Source organism: Giraffa tippelskirchi, chromosome 4, assembly GCF_054371585.1.
Source record: "Giraffa tippelskirchi isolate mGirTip1 chromosome 4, T2T-mGirTip1v1.2.pri, whole genome shotgun sequence".
NCBI lineage: Eukaryota > Metazoa > Chordata > Mammalia > Artiodactyla > Giraffidae > Giraffa > Giraffa tippelskirchi.
Genome location: NC_137278.1, coordinates 136,906,410 through 136,931,733, shown reverse-complemented (window position 1 = coordinate 136,931,733; position 25,324 = coordinate 136,906,410). Strand labels below are relative to the sequence as shown.

At 39.3% G+C, this 25,324-nt stretch overlaps 1 long non-coding RNA gene across 1 annotated transcript in view; it reads right to left on the bottom strand.

The window, feature by feature from the left end:
* The window catches only part of LOC145546532 (uncharacterized), a 37,070-nt gene that overhangs the window by 9,653 nt on the left and 2,093 nt on the right, over nt 1-25,324 (bottom strand). Inside the window, exons 2-4 of the long non-coding RNA XR_014082990.1 lie at nt 22,125-22,458; nt 19,923-20,935; nt 1,503-1,587 (exon numbers count right to left, since the gene is read on the bottom strand). This is a non-coding gene — a long non-coding RNA (uncharacterized LOC145546532). The remainder of the gene's footprint in view (nt 1-1,502; nt 1,588-19,922; nt 20,936-22,124; nt 22,459-25,324) is intronic.

The following is a 25,324-nucleotide window of genomic DNA, read 5'->3' as shown; positions in this document are numbered from 1 at the left end:
TAAATGCTTTTTGCAAAATTGTAAAGCTAATGATCTTGCACTGACAGCATAACCTTGAGCTTACTGCAAAACAGAATGCCAAGTGTAAACACTTAATGGAAGAAAACAAGCAATGATAATGGTCCTTCTTGTGACCCCCAGATTAGTGACACCTTGAGTGTTTTTGAGGTCAGTGGAAACACTTTCCTCCGTGCTGGTAATTTTTTTATGCAGTTTTATGTATTTTATGATCTGACTTGATATGGATGAGAAGCACTTCATCAGTCAGTGCAAGATGAAATAATTGCTTCTCTTCCTCTGATTTCTTATCCCCAGAAGTGGAAATGATCAGCCCTGAACTGCAGTAGGGGCCAGTTGTTATTTTGAAATATCAATGAAGTCTATAGGTAAAATCATTAACACTTATTCTGTTGGATTAAGGACATTTGTGGAATTTATCATGTGTCAGGGTAGGGAACAGGAACCAGGTGAAGGAAGTTAACACACAAGAAACTTCCTCTCATTCAAAATTCCAGTTGCCAGTCCTCACTGTTAACTAGATGAATGGCATAGTGAGAGAAACACAGGATATAGAATGAAAGGACCTGGGGATGAATTCTAGCGTCCAACCTCAAATATGTTCAATCATTCTCAACTTCCAGTTGCTTTATCTCAAGAAAAGGTGGATAGTAATTTAGGGATTATAGGATTGTTATTAGAATAAAATTAAATAATAATATATGTGAAACTGATTTGTATAGCACTTGGAATAAAGAGTTCAATAAATGTTACTGGGCAAATGTGAATAATAAGCATTCATCCATGCTTTAAATTAAACAATATCCATATTATAATACTTTTCTTTCTTTCTTTTTGCCTCCCCAACATCTCATTAGGTGATTATCACATACATTTATATGTGATAAAATGCCCACTTGATTATTATAGGAGCCGAAATAGGAGATACACTCTCTACTTACTTCCAGAAAACCAGTAACAGGCACATCACCCTATTATATATTTTGCTTATTTATCAAATTTATCATTATTTCCTGCACTTTCTTCAATACCATAAGCTTCATAAGAAAGAGCACTTTTATACATTTTGTTTGTGAGGAGATCCTCAGCACCTAGAATGCAGCTTGACACACACAAAAAGCTCAACAGATTTGATATTTCTGCCCATAATATTGCATATGTGTGTGCTAAGTTGCTTCAGTAATGTCCAACTCTTTGTAACCCCATGGATTGTAGCCCACCAGGTGCCTCTGTCCATAGGATTCTCCAGGCAAGAATACTGGAGTGGGTTGCCATTTCCTTCTCCAGGGGATTTTCCCAACCCTGGGATGAAACACACAACTCTTATGTCTCCTGCATTGGAAGGCAGGTTCTTTGCCACTAGTGCCAGCTGGGAATCCCCATAATACTGATTTATGAACAAATAATGCAGAAATTAAGGGACAGTTAAAATTCACTCCAGTTAGTGGACCATAGATGCCAAGGTGTTCGGAGGAGGTACTCACCAGAGATGACGTCCACATAAACCACTGCGCGAGCAGGGGAAGCATCATGCTAGAATCTTCGGTTTCCAGAGCCATAGGTTCCTGCCTGTTTACAAAGCCTGCTTTAGTAGATTCCCTTAAATCTTGCGAGCTACTCAATATCCTTTCTGTTATTTATTTTATTATTATTTTCTAAATTATTGTTATCTTTTTTGGCCACCCTGCACGGCATGCAGCTTGGGGAAATTTTATTTCCCTGACCAGCGATTTATCCCACACCCACCACCAGGGAAGTATCAATATCCTTTCTACAAATCCATTTTTTCATAAAGCAGATCTGATTCCTATTGCTTCCAGCTATGTGACTGATACTGAATTTATGCTTCTTTGGTGCCTATAGATTGCTAAGATCACAGTTAGTAGGAACATTATGACAGAAGCAATCCCATTTTGGTAGTGTCACATATGACTTGAGCTGACCACCCATATGTTTAATCATTAGCTAAACAACTGGGGTGACAATTAGCTACATTAGAGCCATGCTCTGCCAGCTTTAATAATTTTAAATTCAACAATCATATAACCATCACTGAATACCTGCAAAAATTGCCTAGAATTAGAAATAATTCTTGACTTTAAAATGGTGACATTAAGGTAAGCAAAGATTTTTTAGACAATAAATAGTACTTACAAAAAAGATACTTAAATTTTTGCTCTTTAAAATATGATTTTAAGAAAACAAAAAGACAAGCAACAATGGGAAAAATATTTGCAATTTCTAATAAATTATTTATATCCAGAATATATAAGTACATATGAAAATAAATTGATGTTAATATAAATAATATATAAAACACTCTTACAACTCAACAATAAGAAGACAAGTCAGTTTTTAAACCAAGTAAAAAGCTTAAATAGAATCAGTGGGGCAAGGGGGACTGACTGCAAAAGGGATGACAGATGTCCCTGTGGTAATGGAAATAATCTATATCTTGATTAAGTTAGTGGTTGGATGGGGTACACATTTGTCAACTCCTCAAACTACACAGTTACAATGTGGGTATTTTATTATATGTAAATTTTTATCTCAATAAAATTGATAACAAAGATAATTGATAATTTGAATACGCAAAGCATGAGGCAGGATGTGGTAGGTGCTACCATAACAATACAAAGTTAAATATGAAAGGAGGAAAGAAAAATTATTTTCACCTGGAGAAGTTGGGCAAGGCCTAATGGAAGACACAGCGTTTGAGTGACGGTTTTGGGTCTGGATGGCATTTCAATAGAAGAGAATGGGGGAAGACACACGGAGAGAGTATGCACAGGAGATGGCAAAGAATCAGGTACAGCTGAGGTGCCCATTGCATTTATTCATTAACTCAGCAAATATTTTATTGATGGCCTGCTAGGACCAGAGACTCCCATGGTAGATAATATAAAGTTCCTGCTTTCATAGATCTTACATTCTAACATGGAGACATATATAAAAAACAAATAAATTTATAATATACCAGCTGTGCAAAATACAGCTGGGAAAAGGAGAAAGAGAATGTAGGGGTGGGGATTTGGTTGCTCTGTTAGATGAGGTAGTCAGCAAGGATCTCTCTGAGAGGGTGACTTTTGAGCAGAATCATAGTAAAGAACACTGCACATATCTGGAAACAGGCTTCCCAGATGGCACTAGTGGTAAAGAACCTGTCTACCAATGCAGGCTGTATAAGAGATGCAGGTTTGATTCCTGGATCGAGAAGATCCCCTGGAGGAGGAAATGTCAACTCACTCCAGTATTCTTGCCTGGAAAGTTCCATGAACAGAGGAGTCTGGCAGCCTACAGTCCATGGGGTTGCAAAGAGTCAGACACAACTGAAGCTACTTAGCACAGCAAGTATCTGGAGGAAGTACATTTCAGATGGAAGGAACAGTTAATACAAAGACCTTGAAGATGAAGCCTGACAGATGCATTCAGAGAACAGCAATGAGCAAGGAAGGATGTAGTGATTCCAGGGCAGGATCAATGGGGAGCATGGCAAGAAGTGATGGGGAGTGTGGGAAAGGGACAGAACTCAGAGGGCCTTTCTTCTCATTAGTGTGCAATATGAACAACCTGAAGATATTAAATCTCTAAATTTGGATTCACTTGGTGTGGGCATATGGCCTGAGATTTTTGCACTTCCAACAAGCTCATAGATGATGCAATGATTGTTGGTCCACAGATCACTTTTAAATAGAAAATATTAGGACTTTGGAGAATATTTTAAGGAGTAGAATTATCTACCATTTGCATCTAGGGGGTCAAAAGAAGAGTCAGGAAAAAAAAGGAGACTACTGAAATACATTTGGGGGATAATGGTGATTTGGACTAAAATAGCTGTGGAAGAGTGACAAGAATGGTTGAATTTTTGATGTAGTTTTCAAATAAAGCTGAAAAGACTTTTACTGACAAATTAAATTTTTTATGTGATGTAAGAGAAAGGTCAAAGATGACTCCAAGGATTCAGTCCTAGCAAATGAAGTATTATATGAATCTGTAGTTCAGGGGAAAGACATACATAAAGTTAGAAGCAGTGAGGACAGAGATGGTACTTCTTGCCATGAGATGAGATGAGATCACCAAGTGAAGGTAGAGAGATATTGTAACACTGAGCCTGGGCATCCTCTGAAATTTACAAGTCAGGAGATTAGGTAGAACCAGTAAAGGAGATTAAGTGTAAAAATGGCCAGTGAGGTATGAGAATCGAGAGGATGATGTTCCAGAAGCCAAATCATGAAAATTTTTCAAGAAAAAGTGATCTTGACTTTCCTGGTGGTCTAGTGGTTAAGAACCTGCCTTGCAATACAGGGGACACCAGTTTGATCCCTAGGCCAGGAAGATCCCACATGCTGCTAAACAACTGAGCTTGTGCTCTAAAGTCCTTGAGCTGCAACTACCGAGCCCACACGCTGCAACTACTGAAGCCCACACACCTTGAGCCTGTGTTCCACAATAAGAGAAGCTACCACAATGAGTAGCCCACACACCGCAATGAAGAATAGCAACTGCTCACAGCAACTAGAGAAAGTCTGCACAGCAACAAAGACCCACCACAGTCAAAAATATAAAAATCAATCAATCAGACAATCAACCTTTTTTTTTTTTTAAAGAGTGATTCATGTGTTGAATCTGCCAATTACTTGAATAAGATGGAGACTGAGAATGGTCATTGGGTTTAGCAAGGTAGGGGCCACAGGTAGCCTTGATAAGAGCTATTTTATTGGAATGGTGAATTATAAAACCTGATTAAGGTGGGTTTTAGAAAGAATGAGAAAGAAGGAAGTGAAAACATTGAGTTTCTATGGTTCTGTGGTGATCCCTTGGTAAAAGGGAGAACAGCAAAATGAGACATAGCTGGAAGAGAAAAAGCACCATGAGAAGAACTGTTATGAGGGAAATTATTACTTTATGCTATATGTTGCTAGGCATGACTCAGTAGAGAGAGAAAGATAAGGGATAATAAGGGATAATTGCTAGATGTTCTCAGAGATGAGAGACTGAAGTAATTAGAGCACAGGTGGAAAGAGTAACTCAGAGCCATGGAAACAGGTGGGAGGGCAGAGCATAACTGTTTAGATCTAGTGAGTAGGGAGCCACAATGTGAGCTTGTATGTCTCCAGGGATTGGAAGGTCTTACTGGTTCAGGTTTTGGTTTTTCTTTTCCTCAACGAAAGAGAGAACATCATTAGGTAAGAGGGGATGAAAGGTGCCAGAATTCTGAAGGGAGAGGATAAGTTGTGACATACTTGTCTGAGAGGATGAGAGAAATGCTGCTGCTAAGTCACTTCAGTCGTGTCCGACTCTGTGCGACCCCATAGACGGCAGCCCAGCAGGCTCCGCCGTCCCTGGGATTCTCCAGGCAAGAATACTGGAGTGGGTTGCCATTTCCTTCTCCAGTGCATGAAAGGGAAAAGTGAAAGTGAAGTCGCTCAGTCGTGTCTGACTCTTCGCGACCCCATGGACTGTAGCCTACCAGGCTCCTCCGTCCATGGGATATTCCAGGCAAGAGTACTGGAGTGGGGTGCCATTGCCTTCTCTGAGAGAAATGCTAGGGAAACACCATCAGATTGGCAGACAACACAATGGTTAGTTTTGAACTGAAGAAGAAAAAGTCAACAAAGTTTACCTGTTTTCCAACCACGACATAAACTATGAGTATTAGACTTCGAATAGGCAGAGAGTTGGCATTAACAGACTTCTGTCAAACAAATATGTTGCAGGAAGAAAAAGACACAAAAGATAAGAGTATACGAAAAGAAAAAATAGAGAGATGGAATATGGGATGTAGGCATATAAGGAAAGAGAGTACATAAAAAGATGAGAAATACTGTGAAGGTGACCATTTGATTATATGCCTCTAAGAATAGAGTCACAGAATTTTGAAATGTAGATAACAGAGAGAGTAAACCAGTTAATAGATTATAATCACTTCCCTGGTGGCTCAGACGGTAAAGAATCTGCCTGCAATGTGGAAGACCTGGATTTGATCCTTGGGTTGAGAAAATCTCCTGAAGGAGGGCATGGTAGCCCACTCCAGTATTATTGCCTGGAGAATCCCCATGGGCAGAGGAGCCTGGCTGGCTACAGTCCATGGGGTTGCAAAGAGTCAGACATGACTGAGCAACTAAGCACAGCACAGATTATAATCAGAGAGGAGTGTTGAAATCCACATTTTCAAGGTTGTGCAGGCTTCCCAGGTGACACTAGTGGTAAAGAACTCACTTGCCAATGCAATAGATGTAAGAGACTCAGGTTCCATCCCTGGGTGGAGAAGATCCCCTGGAGAGCATAGCAATCCACTCCAGAATTCTTGCCTGGAGAATTCCATGGACAGGGAATCCTGGTGGGCTATGGTCCATAAGGTCACAAAGAGTTGGACATGACCGAAGTGACTTAGTGGGCACACACATGTGTGTGGAAGGTTGTGTAGTTATCAGCGGTAACATGGCCTAGGATTTTCATGAGAGGGATGTGGCACAAGCACAGATAAAGATGAATATATTGCAGAAGACATTAAGGAGCCCAGGGCCCACAGCACTGGAAAGGTCATCTATAGGACACTTAAATCACCAAGATTTAGGACTAGATGGGAGAAACTCTCCCCAGTTTGGTTGAGAATTTCAACAGTTGGTCATATATTTATGGCAAAGGTATCCTTTTCGATAACAGGGGACCAAATGCTAAAATAGTCATGAAATGATGATGGGGTATAGAGGACTCCAGAAAACAAACAAAAAAAAAACATTGCAGGATATCACCTGGGATTTCTACAGATGTACAGAAGAAGGGGAAATGGTCTACAAATAACAGTAAAGAGTAAGAAGGACACAGCATTTCTTTTGTCAGAAAGGGCGTCAAGGGAAGTGACAATTTAAGAGGAAACCTAAATTCAGTCAGAGCATGCAGGCCAAGAGAACATTCAAAGAAAAGGATGATGTGGAAAGGATTGGTAATTTGCTGAGGATTGGCCAGAAGTATGAAGCAGATTAATGCAAGATGGAACTGAAAATGTAGAGTAAAAACCAATCATGGAGAACTGAGAATAAGAGTTTCAAAAAACTGTCAGGGAATACTAAGAAAAATTCAGATACAATTATAGAAAACTATGTGAGAAACCTGTATGCAGGTCAGGAAGCATCAGTTAGAACTGGACATGTAACAACAGACTGGTTTCAAATAGGAAAAGAAGTACATCAAGGCTGTATATTGTCACCCTGTTTATTTAACTTATATGCAGAGTACATCATGAGAAACGCTGGGTTGGAAGAAACACAAGCTGGAATCAAGATTGCTGGGAGAAATATCAATCACCTCAGATATGCAGATGACAACACCCTTATGGCAGAAAGTGAAGAAGAACTAAAGAGCCTCTTGATGAAAGTGAAAGAGGAGAGTGAAAAAGTTGGCTTAAAGTTCAACATTCAGAAAACTAAGATCATGGCATCTGGTCCCATCACTTCAGGGGAATAGATGGGGAAACACTGGAAACAGTGTCAGACTTTATTTTTGGGGGCTCCCAAAGCACTGCAGATTGTGATTGCAGCCGTGAAGTTAAAAGATGCTTACTCCTTGGAAGGAAAGTTATGACCAACCTAGACAGCATATTCAAAAGCAGAGACATTACTTTGCCAACAAAGGTCCATCTAGTCAAGGCTATGGTGTTTCCAGTAGTCAAGTATGGATGTGAGAGTTGGACGGTGAAGAAAGCTGAGCGCTGAAGAATTGATGCTTTTGAACTGTGGTGTTGGAGAAGACTCTTGAGAGTCCCTTGGACTGCAAGAAGATCCAACCAGTCCATCCTAGGGGAGATCAGTCCTGGGTGTTCATTGGAAGGACTGATGTTGAAGCTGAAACTCCAATACTTTGGCCACCTGATGTGAAGAGTTGACTCATTGGAAAAGACCCTAATGCTGGGAAGGATTGGAGGCAGGAGGAGAAGGGGATGACAGAGGATGAGATGGTTGAATGGCATCACCGACTCGATGGACATGGGTTTGGGTAGACTCTGGGAGTTGGTGCTGGACAGGGAGGCCTGGCGCACTGCGATTCATGGGGTCGCAAAGAGAAGGACATGACTGAGTGACTGAACTGAACTGATCCTGGTAAAGTAATCCTCCTGCAATGCAAGAGACCCTGGTTTGATTCCTGGGTCAGAAAGACTTCCTGGAGAAGGGATAGGCTACCCACTCCAGTATTCTTGGGCTTCCATAGTGGCTCAGACTGTAAAGAATCTGCCTGCAGTGTGGGAGGCCTGGGTTGAACCCTGGATTGGAAAGATCCCCTGGAGAAGGACATGGCAACCCACTCCAGTATTTTTTCCTGGAGAATCCCCATGGATAGAGGAGCCTGGTGGGCTAAGTCTATGGGATTGCAAAGAGTTGGATGGGACTAAGTGACTAAGCCCAGCACAGCACCCTGGTAAAATACAAATTTTCAACGTTAATCCCTTGAAAGAGTAAAGTAAATGATCAATTGCTTTGGAAGATTTTGGGGAATCATTAAAGAGGTGCCATTAAAAATTTACCAGAGACAAGAGGTTATTCAAACTGGAGTTCTTTCTTAAAGGAAGCAATATTTTTCCTAAGCTATGGTAAGATTTAGGGGGAAAAATAGAAAGCTCTCTAATTTCCTTTACTAAAACTGATTTTTTTAAGTCCAAAAAGTTTAAACAAATATTATGACTACATTTTAAAATATTATGACTATATTTTAAAATCATATTTTCTTTGCATTTCCAATAAGGGTTTTAAAAATATATGTTTGTAAAACTATTACAAAACTTAGGTTTCACTGCTCACTGCTCAAAAACAAATACTCTAGAGACAAGTGCAGGAAAGGAAAAGATTGCTTTTCTTTTTTTGAACTTGTATCCTGGAACCAACTCTGAAGATTCTGCTCAGCCATGAAAGATTTTAAAGGGAATAAAGGAAACTGATTTCAGTTAATTCTTGAGGTAGGAGGTCAGATTCTTTACCATCTCCCAGTGCTTGCAGGCTTGTTAACTCCATGTGATCTCTTTTTAGATTCTATCTGTTCACACTATCTGCTCACAAGATTACTGAAGGGAAAGTTGGGGAAGTGATCTAGTCATCCATTAATTACTTATTTTTTATTTCTGCTTCTTTAATGTAAGAAAAGAATCAACAGGTTAAATGAGTCATTGTGTGATCAAAAGATCTGAAAGGTGTGCTTTGTTCAGAGGTTAGTAAAGCACAGGATCACCTGGTATAAAGTTTAGTTAAAATATAACTTTGCCAAAGTGACAAGACAAAGGGACCCCAGCAAAGAGCCGCTTAGATTGTTGTACATGATGCATAGTTTTGTTGTCTTCATAAATAGCACTTTATTATTTTGCAATATCTTTGCTGTTTAGAGCTTTTAGCCTTAAATTCTCTCTTACCTGATACTGATATTGCCATTGTAACTTCATTAGAATCCTTTCATTCATTGTCAATATGATATTATTTCAGGGTATTTCCTATAAGTAACAATGCCTAAGTGTATTTTTTTAACCAAAGTGACCATTCCTGTCTTTATTTTTTATTTTGTTAACTAATGAACTAATTTGGCTGTGGCAGGTCTTAGTTGCATCATGCGGATATTTCGTTGTGGTGCACGGATTCTCGAATTATAGTACGCAGGGTCAGTAGTTGTGGTGCACAGGTTTAGCGCTCAGCAGCATGTGGGATCTTAGTTCCCCAACCAGGGACTGGACTCATGTCCCCTGCATTACAAGGCACATTCTTAGCCACTGGACCACCAGGTAAGTCCCCATTCCTGTTTCTAATAGAATTTATCAGGCTAGTCCCATATAGTGCTATCAGTAACAGTGTGGTCTTCTTTCAAGTACAGCTAACTTGAGTGGACGCTACTGTGTTTTGGTTTCCTATTGCTGCTATAATAAATTGCCACAAACTTAGTGACTTAAAACAGCACATAATTATTATATGACAGTTCTGTTGGTTAGAAGTTTAACATGGATTTCAAAGGGTTAAAATCAAGGTATCAGCAGGACTGTGTCCCTTTCTTGAGACTCTAGGGAAGGATACTTGCTTTTTCCAATTTCTAGAGGACTCCCAAATTCCTTGGCTTATGGACATTTACTCCTTCTTGAAAGTCAGTGCCATATTTTTGACCATTCATCTGTAGTAAAATGTTCCACTGTCCATATCTTGGAACGTTTCTATGGAAATGACATATATGCTTAGATTGACAATCTAGAATAATTTCCCTATCAAGGTTCATAACTTAATCACATTTGCAAAGTCCCCTTTGCCACATAACATAGCACATTCATGGGGATCTCAGAACGTGGACATCTTTGGGAGGCTATTATTTTCCTCATCACACATCGTTGAGGTGCTCTGGGCCACCCAACCTCTTAGGGATTGTCCTGATCACAGGGTGTTCCTTCTTTTTAATTATCATTATCTAGTATTCCTTTTGTGTGTCTTCAATCACTCTATTGTTAACTATTTAGATTTAACTATGCAAGTTCAGAACTAGTTGCTCAAAACTAATGCCTTTCCTCTTACACATCTCCTATCATGAAGTTTCTGTTTGGATTCATTTATGTCTATTCTTGTGTGATTTTTCTCTGACAGGATGATAGCATGTCATATTCTTAGAATTTGTGTATCCTCAAATTTTTCATCCTAACTAGCGGAGAATATCATGATCAGAGATTCCTAGGTTGGAGTCATCTCTTCTGATCAGTCCTAAGGTTTTTTCCACTGTTTCTAGCTTTTATTGCTGCTACTGAGAAGTCTGACACAAAATTGTTTTTCCTTTTGAAGAGTATTCATTGTTATTGGAAACTTGTATGTTTTTCTCTTCTTTTTAGAGTTCAAAAACTTTACCAGGATATTCCTTGATACATGTGACTTTTTTTTTTTTTCAATCCTTCCTTCCTGGATCTCAGCAAACCCTTCTAATCTATTGATTCAAGTCATTCTTTAGCTTGGGTGAAATTTCTTCTCATTCCTCTTTCTTCTCTGCTTTAAATTATAGCCTTTCTTCCATATACTCATTTACCTTCTTCTGGAATTCCCATTAAGTCTATGCTCTGTTTATTAAATCTGTCTTCCAAGTCTTTTACATATTCCCTGATGGTTTGCATATCTTTGTGTTTTTCCCCTGTATTTTGAGAAACTAAGTTCTCTCAAGCATTTGGTTCTCAATAATTTCAATTCTTTTTTAATATTCATTTATTAAACATTTAAGTTGAAAATCAGTCCTTTGAGAGGCTATAATTGAATGTCTTTAAGGACACTTAATTTTCCTGAGAGAAGTTAATGTATTTTGTTGCCATACATAGATATATTTACAATAGGGTCTTTAAAAAACTTCTAGTTACTTCTTGAGCAGCAGTATTCCCTCATGTGCTAGTGAGAGGATAGCAGTTTCTGTTGCTGTGGGCTAATCTGGAAAGTTGTCAGTCCCCTATTGGGGTCCAAGAAGGACCCTGTGCTCTGTCCTCCCTCAAGCTATGAAGCCTCCTAGTTTCCAATTTCAGGAGCAGAGAGGGTTCGGCCCACTGTGAAACTCCCCTGGCTTAGAAGGTGAGGCCATTAGCACATCCTTAGAAGAACAATCAAGAAAAATGGTATTACTGTTGTTTTGCTAATTTTTTTGAAAATCTATGAATCTCTATGAACCAAGATCATCCCAGGATCAAGAACCTCTTTTCTTTCTCTGAAGCGTGAATAATATTTCTGAAAGAAAATTACACATGTGAAATGCAAAAAATAAAGTTAGATGCCCTGTGAAAAATATATGCACTTGATAGATGAATATGTTCCCATATCTTCCTTTTCCTCCCAAGTCAAATTTAAAAAATATTTATCTTCTAGTTTAAGCCAGGCAAATATATGCACTTTCATATTTATGAATTTATTTTATTTCCACAAAACGACTCATGAACAAGCAGTATTCTTTAGAGATAAAAATGTTAATCAGAGTTTCTATAAAGGTTTTACAAAATTCAGATTCAGATCTTTGATTCCAAGTCCAGTGTGTTTTCCACTATTCCACAGAATTGCCCTTACAATGTAATACCATGCCCTCTAGCTTCAAAGAACATTGATTTAATGGCTGTCCATTCTGAAAGCATTTATTAATATACATCTTTTGCAAGTCATATCATCTCTTATTTAATGACATGCAATAAATTTATGCTTGACTTTATTTTATGAAAAAAATTTCTGTTGACTAGTTTGAATATTTTCTTCTGCCAGAATGTCAGTGCTACATAATTCTCCCATCTTCTTTTTTTTCTCTAATGCCAGAAAATTTAATTCAGTAAAATTAAGGTCTAATTATGGCAATCAAATCATCTTGAGTAACTAATAACACTGGATCCCTTTACTTCCTAAATTTAAGGAATCTTCTCTTTCTCACATTTTTTTCTTGAAAGCATCATCAAATAATTTTGAATAAATAAATTTTTAAAATCCACAATAAATAAAAATTAGTTGTAACTTTCTGCAGTTTTGACAGATATTTTAAGTGGCTCTGGGTCCAAAACTTACAGAACAGCCAGGTTAGCTATATAACTTAGGGGGCAATTTGGGTCATAGATGAGGAGTAAGACAAACAGATAACTAAGCTGCTCTCCTTAAGAAATTAAGGAAAATTTGCTAGGGTTGGAGAAAAGTGATTTGGGGAGGAGAGACAAGAGAGAGGAGATTGAATCAGAGGGAAAAAAGTATAATAAACACTGGAAATGTAGAGCTCAGATAGAAGAGATGAACAGTGAAGATCCTTTAGGAGATCTCATGCACACATTTAGTCCAATAAGCCTTGATGTAGAGTTCAGAGACTGACATGCATATACACTCATCAGCCAGTATCCTTTAACTCTCCTTCTGCTCTTGTCCCTAGACTTATTAATATATCCCTTGGCTCTTCATTACAGAAGTCACATCAATACTGCTCTAGCACAGCCACCAGCCACAGCATCCCTCTGGAATATGGAAACTCCAGTCTCCTTGCCATTGTGATCTGTTACTTCTTTTCGCTCCTTGCAAATATAGGATGTTCTAACTTCCTATCTGTTTTGTGCTGATCTCAGCCTATCAATAACCAGTGATGTGACTGGACCATCCTTAGGTTCTTAGTTTGATTGCAACAAAATTTACTTGCCCAAGGTTGGAACAAGGACTTGAACCCTGCACAAAAGAATCATATCTTTGGGGGATCAGTTCAGTTCATTCACTCAGTCATATCAAACTCTTTGCAACCCCATGGACTGCAGCACGCCAGGCCTCCCTGTTCATCACCAACTCCCAGAGATTACTCAAACTCATGCCCATCAAGTCGGTGATGCCATCCAACTATCTGATCCTCTGCCGTCCCCTTCTGCTCCCACTTTCAATCTTTCCCAGCATCAGGGTCTTTTCAAATGAGTCAGCTCTTCGCATCGGGTGGCCAAATTATTGGAGTTTCAGCTTCAGCATCAGTCCTTCCAATGAATATTCAGGACTGATTTCCTTTAGGATAGACTGGTTTGATCTCCTTGCAGGCCAAGGGACTCTCAAGAGTCTTCTCCAACACCACAGTTCAAAAGCATCAATCCTTCAGCGCTCAGCTTTCTTTATGGTCCAATTATCACATCCATACATGACTACTGGAAAAACAATAGCTTTGACTAGACGGATCTTTGTTGGCAAAGTAATGTCTATGCTTTTTAATATGCTGTCTAGGTTGGTCATAGCTTTTCTTCCAAGGAGAAAGCATATTTTAATCTCATGGCTGCAGTCACCATCTGCAGTGATTTTGGAGTCCAAGAAAATAAAGTCTCTCATTGTTTCCATTGTTTCCCCATCTATTTGCCATGAAGTGATGGGACCAGATGCCATGATCTTAGTTTTCTGAATGTTGAACTTTAAGCCAACTTTCTCACTCTCCTCTTTCACTTTCATCAAGAGGCTCTTTAGTTCTTCACTTTCTGCCATAAGGGTGGTGTCACCTGCATATCTGAGGTTATTGATATTTTTCCCGACAATCTTGATTCCAGTTTGTGCTTCATCCAGCCTGGCATTTCACATGATATACTCTGCATATAAGTTAAAGCAGGGTGACAATACACAGCCTTGATATACTCCTTTTCCTATTTGGAACCAGTCTGTTGTTCCGTGTCCCGTTCTCACTGTTGCTTCTTGACCTACATAAAGATTTCTCAGGAGGCAGGTCAGGTGGTCTGGTATTCCTATCTCTTGAAGAAATTTCCACAGTTTGTTGTGACCCACACAGTCAAAGGCTTTGGCATAGTCAATAAAGCAGAAGTAGATGTTTTTCTGGAACTCGCTTGCTTTTTTAATGATCCAACGGATGTTGGCAATTTGACCTCTGGTTTCTCTGCCTTTTCTAAATCCAGCTTGAACATCTGGAAGTTCACAGTTCACATACAGTTGAAGCCTGGCTTGGAAAATTTTGAGCATTACTTTGCTAGTGTGTGAGATGAGTACATTTGGGTGGTAGTTTGAGCATTCTTTGGCATTCCTTTTCTTTGGGATTGGAATGAAAGCTGACCTTTTCCAGTCCTGTGGCCCTACTGAGTTTTCCAAATTTACAATGCCAAAGAATCTTCAAACTATCACACAATTGCACTCATCTTTGGGGGATGGAGAAGGAGAAAGTGATAGAAGAATGAGTTACTAATCAATGCAATACAGAACATCCACAATCTTTTTGTTCTTTTATCTTTGCCTTCCCTTTTTCAATGGCAATTTCCACGTCATTTCCCCCCAGTTTTAGTGGCAAAAAATAAAATATGCCATCCTAGGTAAATGCCAAACTGATTTCCTTCCACAGTGCCACAAATAGGAAAGTGCTCAAAAGGGACAACAAAGTCAGAAAAGATCATTAGTCAATAATGATGTCTTCCATATTGTAGAAGCATCATTCCTTCTAATAGTCACAATAAAGGGTACATCCCCATTGACCCATAGCAGAGGCTTTGAATTTATCACCTCCTCTTTCTTGAATTAGACCTTTGGAGATCTAAACAAATAATGTAACAAATTGGAACTTAGTATAGAAAGTCACTCTCAAAGAGCAGTATTGCATTCTCTATCAAGATTTGCTCATTACTCCTAATTTAGAAATCTACACTCCATCTTCAAAGTCTGCACAGGCACAGACTACACTACAGAGAATTACTGAAACAATATTTTCCTCCATAGCACATCGAGCACAGATTCACAGTAAAAGGCAGTCTTACTCAAATGATTTCTGGTAATGGCACTTTAAATTGCATGAATGCTTTTAAATCTGGGACAAGCTATGTGACTTGGGGCAAATCACTTTCCCCCTTGTCTCAGTTTATCTATCTTAAAAGACACTGGGAGAAAGGGAGAAGCAGAAAGTTAATACCTGTTCTGTGCAACAACCAGGTTTGTTCTGAGGATGAACTGTGTTAAAGCAAACAAACAAACATAAAACCAAAATCTTATGTACATGATTTACTCAATGGTACTATAGAATGATAGAGGGATTCTTAAACTGAGTGTGCATTGGAATTACTTGTAGTACTTACTTCAAATGAGATTTATAGGCTATATTGCAAGAGATTCTGATTCAGTAATTCTGGGATGGAGCCCAGAAATCACCATTTGTAAAAACTACTCAGACAATTCAGATGTAAGTAGTTCAGACCCACATGTGCAGAAATATTCAGAGCAGCATAATTGTGGCACCCATGTTGCCTTCTCCACTCTGTTGGTTATTGGTACATGGCCACGGAAAATGGTGCTCAATGGTCCCGAGCCTCAGTTTCATCACATGAACATCTGGAATTAAATGGATCTTACATGAAAGAACTGCACTAAGAAATGAAATGGATGTTCTTTCTGAGATGCACACCATTCTGTAAATGATTGTTAGTAGAAATTTATGTCATTACACCTGGGAAAAAGGAGTTTAGCAGGAATAGGTAGATATATGGTTAAAGTGATACAGCTCTGGAAAGGTCAGTGAGAAAAAGACAGAAAAAGAACATAGGTGACACTCTTCTTGGAAAGGTAAGAGTAAGTAGTGACACAAGGAACTAAAGTCTGGTTCTCCTCAAATCTGTTTACTTCCAACAGTGTTCATTTTAATAACATTCCAGGACCATTCCTGTTTCTGTATAGGAGTCATGACTTAACAGAGATGCATCTTTCATGATAAGCAGTATAAAAAGTGCAGTTTTTGCTCCATTGTAAGTTTCCACTAGTATATTCTGCCTTAAGTTTAAGAGTAGCAATAGCCATATACTCACCAGGATGAATCAATTATGATCAAGTGCAAAAAATGGCTTTTAGCTCTGATTAAATCAATCCTCCATTATTCTTATCTCTGAAGTGAAGTGAAGTGAAAGTTGCTCACTCATGTCCCACTCTTTGTGACCCCATGGACTATATAACCCATGGAATTCTCTAAGCCAGAATACTGGAGTGGGTAGCCTTTCTCTTCTCCAGGGGATCTGCCCAACCCAGGGATCGAACCCAGGTATCCCACATTGCAGGAGGATTCTTTACCAGCTGAGCCACAAGGGAAGTCCATCCCTATCTCTAACAATCAGCAAGATTAAGTAAGTTAAAATTCATAATACATTTGGAAGATATTTAAAATCAAAAACACAATCACTCTAACCTTGGACCTTTTGCCATGTGGAGACTGTTCAGATTTCTCTTTGTTAAATCACTATCACCCAGCTTTGCAGGTGATGAATAGCTTTCTTCCAATTACTTAGCTAGCCTTAACATTTATTGAGCACATTATGGAATTGAACTTGGCGGGAAAGGGTGGTTATAGATATACTCATAGCACCCTCAGTAAGGCCCTAAAGAACCACAAGATCTTGAGAAGTTCTGCAAAACTGTCAATTATGGCTTGTAAACTGTGCATCTAAATAAGAAAAACATGTATTTGACTGTCAAGTGGATGCAAAACTTGACTGAGTCTCTTCCTGGACTTGTTCATCTCACTGAGGTTATAAATAGGCTGTTGATTTTTCTCCCTCCACACAGCCTGTTGAGAAAAACTAGCAGAGGTACCTGCTCAGTAAGAATCAGGCTGAAGTTATTATGCTATAAAAATGAGATACTGGAAAAGTTTTGACAACATGTAGCACTAATTAGTGAGCACCACTCAGAACACAAACAAGTTTCCATCATATGCAAACATTTAAAAGTTTGTGTCCCAAATCTCACCTCAGGTTACTCTGTCATTAAATGCAGAGCTGGACTAGCACACAAACTACTAATAGTACTTCCTTCTCTGCAAATAATGATGCCTTGAAAACATTCTTTCAGAAAATTACTGAAGATAGTTGGATCACTTTTTAGGGGCACTGATGTGTGACTCATTAGAAGAAAACAATATCATGATGCAGATAAAAGATGAATTGTATATAAAGCCACTATTGTTTCTAAAATTGTCATATTAAAAATTCAGTCATTTTCTTTCTCTATACCAAAATCAGGAAACCAAGTCTTGTGTTTGGAAGTGAATGTTAGTCATTCAATTGTGTCCTACTCTTTGTGACCCCATGGACTGTAGCCCGCCAGGCTCCTCTGTCCATGGGACTCTACCGGAAAGAATACTGGAGTGGGTTGCCATTTCCTTTCCCAGGGGATCTTCCCAAACCAAGGATCAAACCCGCATCTTCTGTGTTTTCTGTTGACAGCTTGCACAAACAGGTAAATGTTATCAACTGGAATTAATTTAACAGGTCATAGTCAGTTGAATAGATCAAACAACTTCTAAAGGATGATGACAACCATTGTTCAAACTCCAAGAGAGAAATCACAAAGCAGACTCAGTTTAGCTCATGACCAAGTCATTGGATTGCTCTGAAAAAGTCCTTATTGTGTTATAAATTGGAAATTGTGCTGTATGTGAGCCTACACAGTATATAAAAGTGTTTTTACAGATAATTTTTACAAACATTTACAATTTTTTTTTAAGAACCATTAGTCTTCAGATAAGTGTATTTAATCCATTAATTGCCCAAACTTCTTTAGCCTTCTTAATCATGAATGAGACATTAGAGTGAGGTGAGCTCTGGTTTCAGATTGCTGTGCTTAATCCTGGTTCTGCCCACTTACTAGCTGTATCACTTTATAATGTTCATTTCAGCTAACTATGCCTCAGTTTCACCATCTGTAAAGTGGGCCTAATGAGAACACTGTTGAAAGGATCAATTATTTGCACTAGTTCATTAACTTAATTAATAATGTGAACTTCCCAGGTGGCATTAGTGGTAAAGAACCCACCTACCAATGCAGGAGACATGAGAGATGTGGGTTTGACCCCTCAGTCAGGAAGAGCCCCTGGAGAAGGGAATGGCAACTCACTCCAGCATTCTTGCCTAGAGAATCCCATGGACAGAGGAGCCTGGCAGACTACAGTCCATAGGGTCACAGCGTTGGACATGACTGAAGCTGCTTAGCACAATCACATTCATGCTCAAAGTCTCTAAAAAGGAGAACAAAGCAAGCATTTATAAATGTTAGTTATTGTGGTTATTCACGATGATGGTGGTTTAGGTGCTAAGTCGTGTCTGAGTCTTGTGACCCCATGCAATGTAGCCCACTAGGCTCCTCTGCCCATGGAATTCTCCAGGCAAGAATACTGCAGTGGGAAGCCCTTCTCTTCTCCAGTGGGTCTTTCAGACCCAAGGATCAAACTCAAGTCTCCTGCATTGTAGATGGTCTTCTGCATTGCAGGTGATTTATTTTAATACAGAAATAACTTGTTTCTCACACAAGTATATATATAATTGAAATAAATTGAGGGAAGGCAAGTCAAAATGTATATATGAATTCATGATCCATAACTTGATTTTGATCAGTTTCATCTTTTGGTTTTCATTTTACTAGACTCAAAGTCTCAGAGACTTATTTTGGAAAAAAAAACTTATTTTGAAGATACTTTTATTATATTTCAGAATGACCAACCCATAGCTATATAAGGATTTTTGTGAGATCATTTGGGTTAACTGTTTGCCAATTTTCTGAGAGTATAAAGAGTGGCTTTTGCTCTTCTGGGTCATAAGTTCCCAATTCCCTTTAGAGTTAATGGTACATCCAAGTGCTCAGTAGTCATCTTGATTCCTCCTCTTCCTCATATTCCACCTCTAATCCATTAACCCTGATACTTTTGTATTTCTGCTTCATCTAGTAATACTTTCTTCTCTCTCCAGAGCTACCATCTTACTCCAAGCTGATAATATCTCTTTTGCCTTTATCTCCAGTCATATTCACTTTCTATATTCTTTAGATATTCAGGACTTTTGTATTTGCTCTTCCTATGTCTGAAATAATTTCTATTTGAACATCTCACAGGTTTGTCACCTTCTCAGCTATGCTATGGGCTGAATTGCATCTCTCTAAAATTCATATGTTGAATCCCTAGGTCCCAGTGTGATGGATTTGGACACAAGGCCTTTGAAAGGCAATTAGATTTAAATAAGATCACGAGAGTGGTGCCCTCATGATTGGTTTAGTGCCCTTATTAAAAAAAGCCACCAGAGAATTTGCCTCTCTCTTTTTCCACCACGTGTTGCTATTTGTTGTTTCTGTTGTTAAGTCATGTCTGACTTTTTGCGACTTCATGGACTATAGTCTGCCAGGCCAGGCTCCTCTATCTATAAGATTTCCCCAGCAAGAATACTGGAGTCTGTTGCCATTTCCTACTCCAGGGATCTTCCTGACCCACAAATTGAACCTGTGTTTCCTGTATTGGCAGGCAGATTCTTTACCACTGAGCTGCCTGGGAAGCCCCTCCCCACCATATGAGGCCATAGCTGCCGGGAGCCAGCTCACGAGATCCCACCCATGACAGAGTCATGAGAAAGAGGACTGATTTGAGCGCGGCTTCTCAGGCCTCGGGGATTCTTGAGAGGCTGCCTCAGCGCTCACCTTAAAAATTAAATCTCTCTTTCTGACGCTTGCTATAATAGACCTCTTCTTGTCTTCTGTGACTTGGACAAAAGGCTTTTCCTGATTCTCTTCTGAAATAGATCATTCTGAAACCCCAATCAACAAGGCCCCTGAACGGTAGCACCCTAAATAAAATTATCTGGGATATAGAGTATGCTGATCTAAATTCCTTTTGCTAACATATTGGTTTGTTTAATAAATGTACCTGTACCTTTGGAGCTAATGTGCATGACTGTTCCTTAATAATAAAACAGCATTGAGAGCCTCCACACGGAAAGCCCCTATGGGCACAAAACCCTTAGCAGGAAAAAAGGCTTGTTGGGAAATATAGGAAATGTTGCTTTGTGAAACTGTTGTTTAGTCTATATTTACTCGCTATGTTTTTACTCTTAACGTATTTAGCCTATATAATAAAAGCATAATAGTTGAAGATTTATATAAATAGAAGTTTAGCTGTAATACAAATAGTGAGACAATTGTTGATTTGACTGAAAATTCTTACTTAGAGCTGACCTTCAGCTTGCTGTTCTATGACTTTATGGGACCACATTCTTTTCTGTTAAGCTCAAGGCGTAGAGTAAATTACCGAAAACAGGTTTTGCCTTGAAACTTTCTATTGATGGATTCTTTCCTGCTGTGCCTGATACAAAAGTGTTCTGACTGATCAACCCTTATCAATAGGAGAGTCACAAGATGTTGGCAGGCCCCCAGGCCAGAAGATGATGTAAACAAAATGAACTAAGATATGCAAACGATGTCGGTAAAGGTCAACACTGTTGACCCATTAAGCTGATTTGATATGACTCTATACATTTGTTTCTATGTACCACTAAAGATATAAAAGCTGTCTTAAAAAACAATAAAGGCAGGAGACACTTGGAAACACCGAGACTCGCTGTGTCTTCTCATTCACATCGCTGACGCCGTCCATCCTGAGGGAACCCCTGGACCAGTTGGAGCAGGACTCCGGTACATAGCCAAACAGCAGCCATCTGCAAGCCAGGAAGAGAGCTCTCATGTGAAACTGACCGTGCTAGTGCTCTGATCTCAGATCTCCTGCCTCCAGAATCATGAAGAAATAAATTCTTCTTAAGTCATCCAGTCCATGGTATTTTGTTATGACGGCTCAAGATGACTAAAACAATTTCCTACACAGCATATATCACCATCTAGATTTATCATGTTTATTTGTTCAGCAGATCAACCCGGAATATTCATTGGAGGGACTGATGCTGAAGCTCCAATAATTTTGCCACCTGATGCGAAGAGCCGACTCATCGGAAAAGACCCTGATGCTGGGAAAGATTGAGGGCAGGAGGAGAAGGGGGCGACAGAGAATGAGATGGTTGGATGTCATCACCAACTCAATGGACATGAATTTGAGCAAACTCTGGGAGATAGTGAAGGACAGAGAAGCCTACAGTTCTACAGTCCCTACGGTAACAAAGAGTTGGATACAACCTAGCAACTGAAAAACATAAAGGCCAGAGCTTTGTCATCTTTTTCACTGCTCTACCCAGCAGCTAGAATATTGATGGACATGCACATAGTAGATACTAAAGAACAGTCTTTGAATAAATGAGCAGAGAGGTGCAGATGAGACACTTTTCCAGAGGTGACATCTTTCCTTCAAGGAACATTACTTGCAGGGTGAAATACCAAAGTTTCAGTGAAAATTTAGTTTATAACCTACTGAGTTACAGATTGTACCCCATTCCATTTCTAAGCAAAGAGAAACACACCTCAGACAACTAGTTGCATACGAAAACTGTCCTAAAGTGTAGAATCTGCACGCGAGTCTCAATACTCTGTGGCTAGCATGTTCTTCTTAGAGCAGGGAGGCCCAGTTTGGCAGTGTAAGTCTTTTTATTTCCCTCTGGAATCCAGACTTGACTAAATACTTCTGGAAGACTAATGAGAATAGGTATAGCATCAGTTTACTTGCTTTGGGAACTGAGTGTAAAGTCCCTGGGGGAAAAAATGTTAATCCAAGGGAATAGAAGACTGAAGTTTATAGCTTAGACAAAGGAAAAGCTAGTGACAAAAGAGCAGAGCCACTTGGGGTTGAACATAAAGTTTCTAACCCCCTCCTAAGGACAAAGGAAAGGAGAACATGTCAAAAATCCAAAGGCACCTTGAAGAGCTATTTCATTAATATACAGTGGAACATCTGTATCTTACCGATAGCTGTTTCTTAGTGAAATACAGCAGAGACAGTGAGAGCAAAAGGCAGCCCTTCTCTGTAGCCTGTGATGAGTGTGGTTTGTAGGACCATGAAGGGTGGATTTCCCATTTGTAATTCTTGCTGGAGCACAGTGCAAACCCAGCAGTCCCACTGACCAGAAGAGCAAACATCCGAAGTGGAGACGTCACAGAGGAGGGCATCCTGTCTTGATGACTTTACTCATCTTTGGCCTCAATGCCTGCAATCATTCCATCAGTGCAGAGCAGGACATGGCAGCTGAGAAATAGTTCCCAAAGACTCTTGGATCACTGCTGGTTTAATTAAGGGGACCTGTTAAGAATGGAGAATTGTTTCTGTTGTTGGAATTCTAATTTTTAGCTCCAGGCTATTGTTGTAGATATTGCATTTCTGGCACATAACATCAATCTTCACTCTGACTTTGGTCCTAAGTCTTGGCAATAAATGGCTGCTTAATAAATCAGCTCTGATATTCGATCTTACATGTTGACTACCCTAAAAATATTCATATAGTGTTTTAGAGTGTACAAAGTCAATCCACCCAGTAACTCAGTAATAGGGGTAAACTTTGGAGTTTAGGGAAAGAATTCAGTAAGCTCAAAGGGAAGAGCCATGAACTTCATTTTAATTCCTAGTTCTTCTTAATCAGACTGAGAAATTTAGTTGCTTGAAGGCAAAATTTCTCATGGTGCTCAGAAAATGCAAATGATCTCACTCTCAGTTGTCTCCCTCACTGTCCTAGAATACCATTCAAGACCTCAAGAGAAGACACAGAATTCAGTGAGATACACTAGCATCAATGGGATGCTCTCCTCTGCCCCCCTCACCACCCCTGTTTCATTCAGGCCTGGCACCTGAGAAACCTTCAACAGGTCATTCTGAAGAACAAGCAGAAGAAAGCTGCAACTAGGCACAGAGGACTTCTGTCAAAAAGAAACTACATTCAGGCTCAGACTGTTGTATCTTGACTTTGTAAAAGTGATATAAATATAAAATGTTAAACCAACGTGACCTTGATGTTCATATGCTACAGAGAGTATTACACAAAATATTGTTTTCATTCTGACACTAAAAAAACTTTAAAATGCACATGTTTTCACTAATTGAAAGGAGAGAGTGAAAAATTATTATATATGTAATTTTGCCCAAAGAGGAGAAGTGTAGCATCTAAGTCCATGGTTTTCTCCAATTTTATTAGGATCCTCCATTGTCCAGATGAGAAAATTAAAGATAAAAGAGATTTTATAGTCAATAAGTGACAAAACCAGGCCTCCGTATCCAGAATTATCTTCCTCATTTTAGGAGGGAGTCAATTTTGGAACTCCAAACTAGCTCACAATTATGTAGTTTTCCCTCAGACTCTTTTCCCCAAAGGAATATGACTAATAGGCATTGAGTTGCTCTCTTCTCAAATTGTCATTAATTTTTTTTTTTTCCTAAGCATCAGAGCACCAACTGGTTTTTCAGTTCTACTAGTCCATCAATGTGTTCTTATTCCTATAGCAAGGGTTTCATTTTTAGTCCAATCTATGTCTAGTGCTGACATTCTGATAAGTCTAGAATATTTGGGCATTGATAGAAGTCTCTTCACAGGGTCTGAGAAGCCTCCTGGAAATGTATTCATTAAAAGGTAAAAAGGAAGCAGGCATGACACACCTCAATAGAACTTTGTCATTGAAAGAGAATGAGCATTTTGAGTACATAGTGGCTGTCACTCAAATACATCTCCAGCCTGGATGCATGTCTAGTGAGAGAGAAACTGATAACTAAAAACTGAAAGAGCAGTTTTACATAAAAATTCTGGAAGTGTTGGTGTACAGGCAGCACTGCTTGGGGACCCTTCTGACAAACTCTAACACAAGGGAAGAGGTGTTCCAGCCCGTGCACTTTTATCTACTGTGGACCAGAGTGTACTCTCAATGATGCCTGGGGGAGCAATGGAAGAGTTTACTAGAAGATTATTGTGCCCAGAGGAATCTTTGGAATCTAATGGAGAAATAGCAGAGTCCCAAGGGGGCTTAATTGTCTGTGAGAACACATACAGCAGTCCTTTGTGTTTCTTAGAACTACTTGAGGATGAATATTGCAGGAGTTGAATCTACAAGTGGGTAAAAGAGCCACTGAAATTCATTTATAATAATTATATTTTTAAATTATTATAAACAAGAAAGTGTGTGTATGCTCAGTTGTCCCAGTCGTGTCTGACTTTTTGTGACCCCATGGACTGTAGCCCACCAGGGTCCTCTGCCCATGGAATTCTCCAGGCAAGAATAATGGAGTGGGTTGCAATGTCCTCCTCCAGGGAATCTTCCCAACCCAGAGATGGAACTTGTGTCTCCTGCATTGACAGGAGGGTTCTTTACCACTAGTGCCACTTGGGGAAAACTTTCCCTACTTTAACTTCCATCTTCTGAGTATTTAGATGAAGGTAGAATGGGGGAAGGATAGAGATCAGGGTAGAGATCAGAAATGAGGCACTCTGTACCCTGGAAAAACTGGCAGAACAAGCCTTCAGATAGATATTTTCAGAAGAAATTTTTTTATGAACCTGGTTTCTTGCATCTTCCCATACTGAGAAAAACACTAAAACCATTAACTAAGATTCTTGTTCCTCATGACTAGCAGCAAAATTCTCCTGAGATGTGAGCTTGGTTTCATGTACCCATTTTGCCAAAATCACATATATACTGACCATCCCCCTTATCTCTTCTGAAGTTTCTCAGAGCTATGTAAAATGTTGTCTCCCAGGCTATAGTAGTCAGTAATCACTGAATAAACTTGACTCCATTTTTATGTTGAGGGTTCTTTTGTTCAACACCCTTTAAGGAGATAACACATCCCCAAGCCATTGTGGGTTCAAAACATCAGGACCTTCTCAGATAAAATCTGAAACTGGTCCTCATACATGGCATGTGAAGAGAGTCCCAAGAAAGAGACAGACCATTCCAGGTTGGGAGTTGGCAGGTTTGATAAGCAAGGTAGCTTACATATGAGTCTGGTCCTGGGCAGCCAAGAGATGGATAGATTTCCACCCAGGTAGCTGCCAGAATTGTAAAGATTTATATAAAGGCCTTGATGAGATTTAGTCACATACACCATCAAGATAGTTTCAACAAAGTGTTACTCTCTAAAATCTGCATCCTTGAAAACAGCTCCCACTGTGGGAATGGTGGGCAGA